Consider the following 15,605-nt stretch of genomic DNA (forward strand, 5'->3'; position numbering starts at 1 on the left):
GCTACTAACCAAGCATGTGATTATAATTTATACATATACAAATGTTTCAGGTGTAATCAAAAGTAATTTTATTGATAGTCTTAGAAGGTCAAAGTGTTTAAAAACTACTGGACTCACCATTCCAAGGGGCATACACCTGTAATCCTGCCATATGAGAAACTAAGGCAGGAGGAGAAAGAAAGAAGGAAAGGAAGGAAGGAGGGAGGGAAGGAAGGAAGAGGGGGAAGGAGGGGCAAGGAGGATAAAAGAGAAAAGGAGAAAGAGAAATAAAGAGTGGGGAGGGAGGGAAAGGGAGAAATAAAGAAGGAAATAGAAAGAGGAAGAGAGAGGGAAGAAGGGAGGAAGGGAAGAGGAAAATAGAGAAAGAACAAAAGAAAGAAAAAAGGAAGGAAGGAGAAAGAGTGAGAAAGGGAAAGAGAAAGAAAAAGCAATAGAGATAGGGAAGAGAGGGGGAATAAGGGAGGGAATAGGGGAAAAGGGAAACAGAAGAGGGGAATCAAGCCTAGAACCAGGGTCCTCAGGCTTCACAGGCAAGCACTTCACCACTTAACCACTAAGCCATCTCTCCAGCCCTTGGTTCTATTTTAAAAGCAAATTTTAGTTGGCATCTCAATACCTTGGTGAAATCAGACAGAACATGAGATAAATGACCAGTGAAAATCAAGTAAACACACACACACCTCCCTCCCTCCCTCCCTCCCTCTCTCTCCTCTATCTTTCCATGCTGTAAAACTCTATGGATCCCACCCACCACTGGGGGTAAATAGTGTAGCCAGGAACAAGATTCTGCAAATGCCTTTTTGATGCACAGCATCTCACCACACTCTGCATCCTTGCAGCACTTTTCAACGTTGCTGACATTCTTACACCTGGAGGTTACAGCTGACGTACCGTACTGTACTGCAGAGTCTGACAGCTGCAAAATTCAACTGCAGTGCAACTTAATCCCTAATGATGACGTTCATTTCTAGGCTGCCCTTACAGGACCTGCCATGAGCCATCTTTTTATTTATTCAAAATGATTATATAATCAGATGTGCTCTCTACTCTCACCACTCTTCCACAGAAAGCTCTGCCCAGACAGCTTGCCTTTCAGTGCAGAATTTAAAACCACCAGCAAGAGGATAAAAGCATCCTGCTGTATCCAAAGTAAACACATGAAGTAAAATGATAACATGAACTCTCAAGAGAGCTCTTCCCCTATGAACAGCTTAGATCCCACGACAAACACCTCACCAAAGCCAAGTATGTGAGGAGGAGGCACATCTGCAAGACTGGGACCACAGATGCTCCAGCTACCTCTGGAAACTGGACATGCCTTAGGAGCTTTAGGTTACAACCTCAAAATTTTTCACAAGGAGCCCAATAACATCTACTACTCCTAATAGATTTGTTTTCCACCATTCTGCTGGAAACTGTGGCAAACTGTCTGCAGTTTTTAGATTGTCTACAAAGCCCAGTGTTTGCCCACGATCTGACCTCTGGCGTGGTATTTGCTGTCAGCATCAGAAAAGCATGCCGGCTGCCTCCTCCCTGCTCAGCAGATGGCAGACTGAGGCTCAGTGGGTCTGTACCCCACCCCCACAGGGAAGGAGGAAGAGAGCGGGGACAATAGGCTGAGCTCTTCAGTACTGTCCTCAGCACAGGTTCCTCCAGACACAAGTTCCAGGTTGGGAAGATTCTTCTAGTAGCAAGACATTTTTTGAGCTGGGGATGAGCATCAGTGTGTAGAATGTTTGGCCAGTGTGTGCAAAGCTCTGAGTTCCATCGCCAATACTGCACAAACCTAGTGTGGTAGCACATACCTGCAATCCCAGCATTGGGGGGGGGGGCATGAGGATAAAATGTTCAGGTTTGTTCTTGGCTACATAGTGTGTTCAAGACCAGCCTAAACTATATGAACCCCTGTCTCAAAAAAATAAAAAATTAAAAACAGATACCTATAGATGTCACAGACTACCCACACTGAATCCCAACACTACCACACTGGGCCACTGGGCCTTTCTGTAACCTCCAACCCCCTTCTGAGCCCTCCCTCCACCCGTCCTATCAGCCTGTGCCCAGGTGGGACCCTCAGAGGCACTCTTTCCCATCACTCTTCTGATCTCTGTGGTCTCACTGGTCCCGGTACTCCCCACTCTGCACCTTCTTCTCTTCACAAGCACCCCTGCCTTTTCAGGTCCTTCTTTATCTACAACCGTCTCCCCCTTCTTCTTCCTTCTTCCACAGCCACTGGAACTTTCTTGCTGTTTTCCAGCCCCTTGGGTTAGGCAACCAGGGATTCTGTAGTCAGAAGGATCAGGCAGAGCTCAGCCTCTGTCGCCTTCTGGATGTGTGATATTGGGCAAGTCGCCTAATCTCTTTAGAACCTAGACCCCTCAACTGTGCAACAGGGCTTAACTCATCCATGAAAGTAAGTATTAAGTGAAAACACATGTAAAGCACTTAGCAAAATACCTACCATTCCTTCAGATAATGAATAAGTACCTATTTTGAACAAGGAAAAGGCTTTGTAAATAGTAATAACAATTATTCCCTCCCTTTGTCATCTTGTTTTCTATGACAGTAAAACAGACATGATATAAATTTTAACGTATGTAAGTCCATAGTTTGTTCAGTGTCATGAGACACACTAGCAAAAGGGCACTGAGGTTTTTAACTATCCCACTAGAATTCTGTGCTCCCTGATGCGGCCTGTGCTCCCTGAACACGGCCTGTGCTCCCTGAACACGGCCTGTGCTCCCTGAACATGGCCTGTGCTCCCTGAACACAGCCTGTGCTCCCTGAACATGGCCTGTGCTCACTGAGCATCATCCTGTGCTCACTGCACATGAATATTCTGGCTCTTTTTTTGGTCTCTGGGGAAAAAAATGCTCAAGCACAGCTCCAGATAGGCTTAGACTGTACCTTCTCCAGCCCATTTCTTTTCTAAAAATTCCTTCTCCTTTGAGGCTGTCATATTTACAATTAGGCCAAGTATCCCAATCCTTACCCATCACCTACCAATTTCTGCTAACTTTTCATTCACAGATGAAAGGTGGTAAGGCTGTTTTACGTCACAATTTTCTACTCTTCTGCCTCTTTTCCTGAGATGTGTTCTCACTCCACAGTCAGCTCCTAAAAGAACAAGAGCACAGGAGACAACCTGGGTTAAGACCACAACTCTACTTTTGATTCACTGTGTGACCTAACTCAGCTTCTTCCCCTCTCTGGGCCTCATGGCCTCAGCTATAAAAGCAGACTGTTGCTGAACAGTTAGTTCAATGACCTTACAGCAGTGCCCAGCACACATGTCTGATGTCGTCACTCACATCCCACCTCAGGCTCTGGAGTTTAGGCTTTATTCCCAGCATACTGACAGTCCACAACTCATTAGATGCTTATGCTTCCTGGCCGCAATCTCCTGTCCTTGCAGCACTCACATTCCTCTGAGTTAGGCAAGCACAGGGATAGCTGGGCGTCTGCTTGGCTTGGGCTATATATACATACATGTCTGCCCTAGCACGTAGCTACTGGCACCCCTACCTACATTGAACTGTACCCCATTTCAAATAATGGGGCCACTCCTGACGAACTCTATGACAATATCCTGCTTCCCTTCAAACATGTCCTGAAACATACCAGGAATGGGAAGCAAGAGGCCAAAAACAGAGAACTGCCCACATTATGCCCCTTAGAAGCCAGCTCCTCCTCGTGGACCCCAGAAAAGGGATCCCCAAAGAGTAACACCCCTGAGTACCCTGATTCTCGACTCAAGGAGCCCACTGTTCTCCTGCAGCATACCTGATCTATAATTTAGCTTCCCTTCTGAATAGGTATTTTTGTGGCTTTATTTACTATTTGTGTGCACATCTTCAATTCTTTGAATATGACCCCAAGACCTTTGAAATACACAGAGAAGACCAGCAACACTGTTTCTCCGCCTTGCCTTTTGGTGGCCTAAGTGTCCCGTACTTCACAGCCTGAGCCTGCACCCCTCGCTGGTCATCTGCATCAGTCCTCTAGCCTGCATCCTCCAGGTCCTTGGCTGCACTGTGGGAAGCAGCACCAGGACTTGGCTTCTCCACTACATTCCAAGACCGAAAGGCCACAGAACCTGTGTCACCTCACAAGAGATGCCAGTGGATTGGACTTCTCGTACCCAGAAAGGCGCTCAGCAGCCTAAAGAAGGGCCACTTCCTCCATTCCTCTCCACGACTGTTCCATACTTTCATCACTCTCATGACTTTTCAGTTTACTCTGGTTCCAAACCAACCTTTGCTGGGCCCCCTTTCCATGGCACTCTCCTCTCCATCACACCCAGCACAGCCCACCATTGATAACCCATGTGTGCCTCAACTCCCTCTTGACTCCTCCCAGCTCACTCTGCTGTGTCCCTCAGCCTAAGCCTCTCCTCGCCTGAGCATTCCTGAGATGCAGCACAACCATCACCTCCTCCTGCTGCTGCTTCTTGACCGCTTGCCCCTCTGAGAACTTCACTTCGGTATTTCCTCTGATTGTATCTCTCGGGTGAGCAACAGAGCTACGCCTCGCAAAGTATGCCAGTAACTGCAGAATAAATAAAGCACGGGTAGCACAGTGGACCCCGCTTTCTGCTCTGAAATGTTTCATCAGCATGTTTCATTAAAAACATCAGTTAAGGCTCACAGCCCACCACTTACATATGATGCTGCACATTTTCTTCCTTTAATCTAACTGGGAAACATCCTCTGCCCTTGCATTTCCAGAACAAATATTCCTTTCATGAGAGAAAAGACCAGAAACAAAAACACTACTTCCTCCTCACCAGAAACAGAAAACCAAAAATAGCAGAACAGTTTCTAGAAACTGCCCAGCTGACACTGGCTTAGGTAGGGATAAACGCAGTTGTGCTAGCCTGCAAGAAAAAAGGGAAGTTTACTTTGGATGGCTATTTAGAGGAGGCAATAATATCCACATGCTAAATAAGAAAGTTGACCAAAATAATAAATCTCGGGCTATTTATAAGGCAAGGGAGGAAGAGGAAACAGCTAACTCCAGTGGAAATTTCCTTTCTTTGTCTCTTTTTACCTCTAATATAGCTACCACACTAATTTCTCAATGCTAACTCCTAACAATTTCATTTATAGGAAGTGATTTCAAAGGGCCCAGGGAGCTGCAGATGGCACCTCAGGGGCCCATCTGTGTAAGGATGAAAGCTTAGCGCACACCATTACATCACTCTGACCTTCCACGGCAACTTCCTATGTAACAAAATCTCGATGTTTGCTCGGTCAACAAGATATTTGTGTTGGTCCCCAGCCTCAGGGCTTGTTCCTGATTAGTTTTAAAATCATTATGCACCCAAACTGAATAGGGCTACTGTTCGCAGCTGGAAGGTCCTCCTCTGGGCAAAGCCCAGCTCTGTGAGCATAGGGGAGTGACTGCTATCCTTTCTGCAGAGCTGCCATGGGACGGATGCGCTGATTGCCCCCTGCCCCTTTCCAGAGCTAAAGGCTCTCTTCTTGAATCCTGTCTATTTCTCCAAGAGAGTCCAGGGGAGGGAAGAAAGGCATCGGGAGAGAGACCTTAGGCCACCCCCAGTCACAAGCTCTAATATAACGTACTCCAACTTCAACAGCACAAGACTGCCCCAAACTAGACTCCATAGCACCCTCCATGCTGCTCTCACTACAGCAAAACAGCCATTATTTCTTGGACCCCCAAAGACCCCACAGCAGCCCAGCACCTACAACACATCAGTCAAGTACGCCACCCAATCACAGACACCTGTGGTCTCAGGCACACACCAACATAACCTGCATCTTCTCCAACTCTTTTTAAAAATATTTTGTTTGTTTCAGGGAAAGGCAGAGAGAAAGGAAAGGAGGGAAGGGGAGAGAAATGGGCATAACCAGGCCTCTAGCTACTGAAAATGAACTCCAGATGCATGCACCACCTTGTGCACCAGGATTTATGAGGTTAATGGACAATCAAACCTGGGTCCTTGGACTTTGCAAGTAATTGCCTTAGCCACTGAGAAATCTCTCTAGGCCCTCTCTAATCCTTGATCCTCCTCCATTCTCAACAAATGTAGGGTCAACTATGAGGTGCCTGGTATGTGCTGGAAACAACTCTGGCAGAGTGTAGAAAGTGCTTTTTAAACAGAGTGGGTTGCAGCTGGGCGTGGTGGCGCACGCCTTTCATCCTAGCACTTGGGAGGCGGAGGTAGGATTCTCCATGAGTTCGAGGCCACCCTGAGACTACAAAGTGAATTCCAGGTCAGCTCTAGAGACCCTACCTCGGAAAACAAACAAACAAACAACAACAACAAAAAACAGGTTGGGCTGGGTCAGGGGTGGTGATCATGTACTGATATTGCAGCATATATACTGATGTTTGCAACTTGCTTTGAAATACTTTTTTGTTTGTTTTGCTTTTGAGGCAGCATCTCATTCTAGTCAAGGCTGACCTGGAATTCAATACATAGTCTTAGGCTGGCCTTGAACTCAGCGATTCTCCTACCTCTGCCTCCTGAGTGCTTGGATTTAAAGGGGTGTGCCACCATGTATAATCTGAAATACTTTTTAAAATAGGACGGACCCATCGGCAAGTATGTAATAGAACAAAGATGGCAAAATCCTGGTTGTGGAATCTGGACAGTGGGTGTTCAGTGTCCATTCCTTTCCTACATTTAAATGTTTACATAAGAAAAAAATGGGAGGAAAGTTTTTGGTGCCTTAAAAAACTTAAACTAAACTTCATCTGCATTTCACTGGTTTTCTGCTAATGTCCCATACTTCTGACTAGGTTCCAGATCGAGGGTCTCACTTTTAAGTACTGTTTGATCTCCTTGGTCTCCTCCAGTCTCTCCATAAGTACTTCTTCTGGTGGGTTTTTTTGTTTTTGTTTTTTGCTTTGCTTTTTTTGTTTGGACTTTTTCGAGGTAGGGTTTCACTCTGTAGCCCCTAAGCTGGTCTTGAACTCAGCGATCCTTCTACCTCTGCTTCCCCAGTGCTGGGACTATAGGCGTGCACCACCACACCCAGCTCATCTAGTGTTTGGGATGTGGGAGATGACAGGCTACGTGTCCTCTCCTCACCATATGCACATGCTATCACGTGATGCAGTGCACCTCAGGTTAACCTTGACTGTTGGCCTGAGGTGGGTTGTCTGATTTCTCCACTGTAAAGTTACTTTTCCCTCATTCCACATTCTACTCTTTAGAAGTGAGCCCCAAAGTCAGCCTATCTTCGGTGATCTCAGGAAATAGGGGTTTCTACCCTAATTCCTGATGGGAAAAGCATCTACGCAAATTATATGAAATTCTCCTGGAAGGAAGCGGTCTCTGGTGTTGTCGGATGAAGGCAGCGATCACATAAAGGCATGTGTTACACTCTGGGTTCTTATGTAGCAGTGCACTACTTTGCTGCTCGAGTTACTGACGGTTCCTTGAGGTGGATTCCTACCTCCTCCTGGCACATCCACATTCTTGGTTTATTGAGCACTGCCTTATTTCCAGCTATGCAAGGTGCTCCAGCTCTACAATCTGTTCTCCAAATGGCCCCTGACAATCGGAGAATGGTATCAGAGTCAAGGTCTGGGTTGCTATCAGGAAGGATGTCGTTACTGCCTGCCCCCACCTCCCTACCTGTGTACACTCACGTGCAACCATGTCTGCACCACCACTGAGCTAACCCTAAGTTCATGCCCAGGTCAAAGGCTAATTCCATCCCACGTGGCTCATTCGGGGCTGCTTCCCTTGCTTCTCTGTAACTTGCTGCTCACCATTCACCTTCTCTTAACTCCTTGTTTTGTCCCTGCACACACATAAGGCAGCTGCAGAATTGTCAACCCACACGCTATGAGACACTTTACTTATCAGAGTACATTGTGTTTACTATTTCTTTTGTCTTTAGATTTACAACCAAGACATCAATTTCCAGAGAGAACTAAATCACTACGCCTTGTATCCCACTCTTCAGTGGCTATACTAAGCTATACAAAACACTCTTTTGTCACAGTCTGCATCACAACAAACACATACCCTACACTCAAGAAACACAAACAAGGCTGGGAACATGGTTCAGAGGTTAAGGTGCTTGCTTGCAAAGCCTGCCAGCTTGGGTTTGATTCCTCAGTATCCAAGTAAAGCCAGATGCACACAGTGCTGCACGCATCTGGAGTTTGTTTACAGTGGCAGAAGGCCCAGCACACCATACTCACTCACTATCTGTCTGTCTGTCTCTCTCTGTATCCCTGCAAATAAAAACACATTTTGTTTTTAAAAAAAAAAAACGAAAGAAAGACTAGTAGTTACAGCTATTTAATTTGAATATATTAAAGATCTTTAGTACTACAATTCTCATGTATGAAGAAAACCCATAAATTCCAGCTCAGCTCTGGGCCCTAGTGATTATTTATATGAACAAATCCCACACATTTATTCAAAGGAACTAATGTGTTGATTTCAATGCAGTCTAATGACTGAAGTCATTCAACAAAACTTGAAGGCCAATTTTCACTGTACTTCCAATGGTACTTAAGGTTCTTATTAAGAGTTGTAAAATTAATATGACTAACAGGCTGAAAAACAAATTACACACAACCCAGAATCAGCACCCAGGGCAGGTATAGGTAAGGAAGCACAGAATAGTAAGCACAAGTCAAAGGCCCTGTCCCCAGGTCAGCTTCCCCCACAGGAACACCTCCAAGGCTGGATGTGGGTGCAGTGCCAATGTTTCTTAAACACAGACAGCAAGAGTGAAACTGGGAGCTGTCTGGGGAGGTAGCCTAAGAAATGTGAGATTTAAAGTATAGGAAAGACTTAAATAAAATTGAGGAGGATGGGTCAAAGAATAGAATAGAGACAGATATCAATTAAGGCACCCCTCTGCTGGAAGATTTTTCATTATCTAGTCCACGACAAGCCAAGAAAGACCTTAGGCTCCGACATGAACAGGCAGTCCCTCTGCCTGACCTATGGCAATGCAATGCCAACGAGATAAGGGATTATTATGGAATCTCCTTAGCAACCAGAAGATTTGACAGTTCTCGAGTGGCTGATACCAGGAGCCTGGCAATGAATTTTGAGAGATTAACGTTTTTACACTGGAATTTATACTCCTACAGAAAGTGATTTGTAATAACTATCACAAGCACCTAGTGATCTTACATTATACCAAAAAGCTTAATGACAGTGAAGACTCTCACTTTGCATTCAGGACCTCACAGGGGCTGTTACCTGCATAAGAGCTGCATCATGTTATCACGAATGAAGGAGGAAGGCAAAAAGAAAAAGCAAAAAAGAAGATATCAAAATAGAAGAGGGACTTGTGGGAAAGAAGGGTTCAGTGGGGGGAGGGGCAGGGAAGATGAAAGTAATGGGAGGGGATTGTGATCAAAATACATTATGCACATGACTGAAGTTTTTCTATAAAAAAGTTTCTTTAATTGGATTTCCTCAAATATAATGATAATTACGACAATTACCTGATTTATTTTGTACCACAGGCTAGCCTCAAACTCATGATCCTCCTGCTTCAGTCTCCAAAGTGTTGCCATTACAGGCTTGAGCTGCAACCTCCCAACTCAATAATTAACATTTTGCCTTTTCATAAATTAGCATCCAATTTTCAGTATTGTTTTGTTTAACTGGAGTAGATAAGGTCGATTGTGCTTTTTTCCCCTAAAAGTACATCATCTGCTTAGCTAAATGTATTTTAAATCTGTGTGGCTTGAGTCATTGTCATCTTCTTCCCTTCCAAAATCCCATGTAAAGAAAGCTTAGAAACACAGATGATCTGTTCTTATCATTCTGAACATCCATATATTTTGGTTGTATCTGGTAATCATTGTAATTCCTTTTGATTTGTTATAATGCACTTTTGGGACAGATTCTTAATGATTATAGAATTTATTGAAAGTCGCTCTCGATCGCTCTCGAATCTTACTGAGAAACTATTTTCTAATTTTGTTTTGTATTTGTATTATTCCTACTGTATTTATTGTTGGAATCTAGACTTCTTTTCAAGGAAATTGTAGATTATATATTAAATGGGATTTTGCTATTTTAAAAAAAAGTTTCTTTAAAAGACTCTCCTTAGCCAGGCGTGGTGTTACACGCCTTTAATCCCAGCACTTGGGAGGCAGAGGTAGGAGGATCGCCGTGAGTTCAAGGCCACCCTGAGATTACATAGTGAATTCCAGGTCAGCCTGGGCTAGAGCGAGACCCTACCTCAAAAAACCAAAAAAAAAAAAAAGACAAAAAACTCTCCTTTTCAGTAGATAATATTGAGCCAAGCAGTTGCCACCTGCATGCCCAGGTTATAGGTAAAAAGAACTATAGGATTACTTTACACAGATACTGTGGGCTTCCCATCCATGAACCAGCACCACCACTGTGAAGGCTTGGGAAGAACTAGTATGTGCTGAACACTTAACTAGACAAGACAGGGTATCTTATACAGGACGTCTTCCTCAATTCTCAAAAATCAGAGACTAGCCAGCAAATACCTACTCAAGAGTTCAATGGCAGAGCACTTATTTAGCTTGCATAAGGCCTTGTATTTGATCCCCAGAACTGGGGGGAAATAGCCACTCAGTTTGGAAATGACAGAGTCTCACACTGAGATCGCTCTAGCCCCCAGTCTGTCATCTACCCACTCAGAATGGACAAACTTTAACAAACTCAAAAGCAGGCTTAAAGATAGTACCCCTGGTTAGAAAAAATAAATAAATAAAAGATACCTGATCAATTCCTTCTTTAAGTAGTAGTCATTATTCAAAATAATTTTTCATACATAATGCCAAGAGTTCAATCTTAAAATCTAAACCATAAGCAGACATGAGGATACATGCCAACAATCCCACCACTTGGAAGGTACAAGCAGGACGATGAGGAATTTGAGATAAGACTCAGCTACAGAGTTTGAGAACAGCCAGGGCTATGAGAGACCCTCACAAAAACAAAAAACAAATCATATTCTTAAATCCTAAAGCAGTAAATATGACCTTTCACAATTTAGAAAAATATTGTAACACCTAGAAATAAGTGTACAAATAAAATTGCAAATCTAAACTACAACAACTTACTCACAAAGATCTCAAGCTAGGTGTGCTGGCAGGTTGGTATACACTTGTACTTCCAGCATCCAGGAGGCTGAGACAAGATCATGAGGTCCAGATCAGCCTGGGCTACACAGTGAGAACCTGTCACCAAACAAAATCTTAAATTGAGACACAGATGTCTAGATTGACCTTTTCCTGTTCAGGAGGAGAATCTGGTTTGTATCTACTTCCCTCTCCCCATATCCCTTCTCCCTCCTCACACTACAATCAAGAATCTATTTCTACAGTTAACTGCAATACAATTCTATTCTGTGATGTAAAAGCCATAAAATGAAAAAGGTTAGGACAGGCTATACAGTTTATAATCTTGTATGTTGGATGTCCTGAGATAGAATGTTTCTAGAAGGTTAAAATTTATAAATTATACCAGAGGCACTCTGCCCAAACCCATGGGAAAAAATTTTTATGTTAAAATGGTAAATTTTTTTACATACTCATTAAATGACTGTAGCTCAGGATGTGTCACTCCAAAATATGACTGCAGGGGACCAGAACAAGTCACTCCAAAATATACCTTATCCACTCATTCTGAGCTGGCAATTCTGAGCAGCAGCTGAGAAGGTATCCTTTGGTAAAAGAATGAGCATCTCAAAGATGTAAAGAGGGCTGTTCCAGACCGCTTACTACACCAGAGGCTTTAGCTGCATGGCAAGACAGTCTCTATTCTCAAGCATTTTCACTCTTTACCCACTGGGAGCCTGTCCCCACCACTACTGAGCCTGCTGTTGCTCATGTGCTATACAAGCTTCAGACCTGGCAATTCTTCCAGTCTCATGTTTGGTGGGATGCCTGTGCCTGCATACATAATTAAATATGGTTTTCCCCGTTAATAAATCCTGTGTCAACTTGATTCCTAGCCCAGCCCAAGAATCTGAGGGCACAGGGCCACCGTGTTCCCTTCCTACCCCATCAAGCCCTCATTGTAGACATCTACAGCGATAGTTTCCACAGCTCAGCATGCCAGCCACACTGCATGATTCTTGCTATGAAGTAAAAGCAACTCAGGGCAACTAGACAAACCTGAAGAGGGCTTCAGAAGTTAACATTCAGGAAATTTAACAAGGAGATGTGAGAGTTGAAACTCAAGAGAGAGAGGGAAAGGCCTGTGGGTTGTGGTTTTTTCAAGCTGGAGGAAAGTGTTTTATGTTTATTAAAATATGAATTATAAAAAAGTAAATAATTTCAATAATACAAATGTAGTTTATAATAGTGAAAACTGGGGCTGGACATGAGGTTTAGTCAGTTACATGTATTTGCTGAGATGGAGGCCCAGGCGCAGCTCTGTATAAACTGAGCATGGTGCCACATGCTTGAATCCCAGTATTCAGCAGGTTAGAGGTAGGAGTTCAAGGTTATCCTCAGCTACATACTGAGTACAAGGAAAGCCAGGGTTATATGAGAACAGAAAGGAGGTAGGAGGGTGTAAGTCAGAGTTCAATCCAATCACCCAAGGATCTTCCCAACTTTTTCTACCTAAATGTATTCATTTAAATGGGGCTAGCTTAGAACCTGGTATGTAGTATTTGTGTTAAAAATACAAAACATACTTAAGGAGAAGGCTCAGATGTTAAAAGTGCTTCCTAGCAAAGCCTGCTGACCCAAGTTCAACTCCCCAGTAGACAGATAAAGCCGGAAGTATTTAGGGACGCATGAGTCTAGAGTACATTTGCAGTGGCAAACAGGCCCTGAAGTGCCCATACCTTCTCTCTCTCTCTCTCTCTCTCCTCCCCTACCCCTTCTCTCTCTCTCATATACATAAACAAATATGTAACTAGAAGCTTAGGGTTTAAAAGTGATGATGCCACCTAGCAGATCCCTCTTTGTCGACAGAGAACATAACTCAAGACCCCCAGTAGAAGGCTAAACCTCAGATAGTACCACGATCTACACATACTATTTCTTTCTACACTCAAATAAAGCTTGATATATTAATCATGTGCAGCAAGAGTGAAAAACAATAACTAATAAAGCAATCATGAAATTACACAATAAAAGTTATGTGACTATATCTGTCCCCCTTGAAACAATCAAGACAGATACCACAGTAGCCGGCGGGAGGGGGTATGGATGTGTCCAACAGCTCTCTCTCAGACACCACAGGCACCATGCCAGCTCCACTCAGGTGGGAAAGGCATCCTCCCCCTTCAGAAAGACCCATCTTCACCCCTCAGCCTGGCAGAAGTCCAAAGACGGGGTATGGGCTGGGGAGGATGGTCCCCACGTCCCCCCCACCATCCCCAAAAGCACAGAAATGGAAATGTAAGGCGCCCTGGATGCCTCCTGGCCAGCAGTGACAAACTCATCAAAACTGGAGACAAACAAATCTGCTGGTGGATATTAAGCATGAAATTCTTAACTCTCTAGATTCATATATACCTCACACACACAGGCAGAACACAATTTTACACAATACTCATAACATGTATCAACAGGTCAGATGAATTCTTCTTTCTTTTGTTTTTGGCAACAACGGGGATTGCACCTAGCCTTCTTTGAAATTGGTGCAGATTTCTTTCCACTTCCTGAAGTGGTCAGAACCCTGACCTGCAGTCATCGCTTTATGAGAGCTTGCTTACTCATGAGTGCTGCCATATAAGTCTGCATGATACAGAAACGTGCTGTGCCCATCACAAGCATGCCCGGCTTTTATAAAACCTCTGTTGCATTTTAGTTAGAAGAGTCTCAAGGGCAACTACAGAAAGTAAAAAATAAAATTGAGACAAATTCTAACACTTTACAAACATGGCTGCTGGTGGGTATCAGCAATGACAGAAAGTAAAAGTGCAGATAAGAAGGGACTGCTGGACCTGGAGAGACAGGCAGCAGTAAAGACACTTGCTTGCGAAGCCTGATGGCCTGGGGTTCGATTCTGTAGCGTCCATATATAAAGCCAGATGCATGAAGTTGTACGTGCATCTGGAGTTCGTTTGCAGTGGTAAGAGGCCCCGGTGGTCCATACTGTCTGTGACTTCCTCTCTGTCTCTCTTTATATATCAAATAAATAAAAATATTTTTAAAAAGGAAGGTACTTCCGTACATAGTATCCTCTGGCAGCTCCTTTTCACCTGAACAGCAGACAGAAGACACATCTTGATGCCACTCCATAGAGCTCTGTCCCCTACATGGCTGCCAGTTTGTAAAATATTTTCATTGCTATGAGAAAGGCCACAGCATCCCACTGTAAGTGAGACCAGTTTCTCCCCCAGCTCCTTCTGTAGTGAATGTTTGTTTTCCTCACATTTTTGCTATCAAACACTGCAGCAAACAGCCATGTGATACAACTGCTTTTGTACAGTTACTGCACTGTCATAAATCTCTAGAAAGGAAGTTCTGGTCCAGTGGTTTGCATTTAGCACACTGACATGTTGCCTGCCTGCAGACAAACAATCCCCAATGATCTTTCAACACTGGATGAGAGTTCTCATTTCGCCATCACTCTTACCAAGACAGACATTCAGTGAATACCAACCATGTGCTAGGTCCCATCCTCAAAGGGCTGTAACATATTAAACTTACAATAGCCTTGTAAAGGTAAGTGCCAAACTTGCATTATACTTGTGTAACTAAAGCTAGGATCCATGATGTAACTCAGTCAAGAGCATATAGCTTGTCAAATACACTGCTAGTTAAGAACCTAGCTTACCTCCAGAACATACACATACATAGCTTTTAAGCTTCTCGAAGAAGTCCAAAAATCCTCCTTCACTTATCTTAATAGAGCCGAATCATCTCTTTCCCCCAGAAAAACCCATTAAAATCTCTGATTTCAAAAACAGTGGGAAGACTTCTAGGCTGGGGGTTGAATCCAGGATCCTTCAGGTAGCTGCAGTGTCATCTCTTGGCTGAAAACTGCCCTTTGGTTCTACCATCTCAACCTTAAAATGTACTGCAAAACCCAAAACGAACATCCATGCTTTCCAAATACCTGCTAAGACCTTTCTCTGTGCCCTGATTTTGAAGACAAAGAGGCCATCCAGCCCCAGCAATGTAGAAAAGGATTATCAATAATGCTGAAAACCAACACAGATACACATAAGAAAGCATGGCAGCCAAGGTGCCACGTGGCTCCACAAAACAGCAGCTGCCTGGAGGAAGGGCCAAGGAGAGCCACTATTCCACATTTGGGAAATGCAGGAGGACACCTTAAACAAAAAGCCCGTAACTCACACCTGCTTTAGTTACAAATCTATCTTTAAAGCTATATGCAAAGGCAGGCAGGAAACAAAATTATTGTTGCTGCCTTAAACACATTAGTCTTTTCTCTCCTTTTCAAAACTTTACTGATCATCATTTAACATTTATAATTCTTAAAATATTTTAATTGCTGAAAGCACAGAAGGAGGTGTGATTAATTGTGACTGAAATAATATATGTGTATGGTGGAAACTCTAAAACCTCCCATGAATAGTATTATTGTCAGAGCAAAAAATAACCTAGAATTATGCATAATACCTGTACAGTGTAAGCACAGGCTATTTTTATGTTCTTCTAGTTGGTCTCCAGCTTACCTGGTAACA

General features: G+C 43.6%; 1 protein-coding gene across 4 annotated transcripts in view; it reads right to left on the reverse strand.

Moving 5' to 3' along the window:
• Tanc1 (tetratricopeptide repeat, ankyrin repeat and coiled-coil containing 1) overlaps window positions 1–15,605 on the reverse strand; it is a 255,800-nt gene that overhangs the window by 218,214 nt on the left and 21,981 nt on the right. For all 4 annotated transcript variants that reach the window (XM_045146817.1, XM_012952495.2, XM_045146816.1 and 1 more), the window contains exon 2: window positions 3,004–3,117. The gene's annotated coding sequence lies outside the window, so the exon portion shown is untranslated. The remainder of the gene's footprint in view (window positions 1–3,003; window positions 3,118–15,605) is intronic.

This window comes from Jaculus jaculus, chromosome 4, assembly GCF_020740685.1.
Source record: "Jaculus jaculus isolate mJacJac1 chromosome 4, mJacJac1.mat.Y.cur, whole genome shotgun sequence".
Lineage (NCBI taxonomy): Eukaryota > Metazoa > Chordata > Mammalia > Rodentia > Dipodidae > Jaculus > Jaculus jaculus.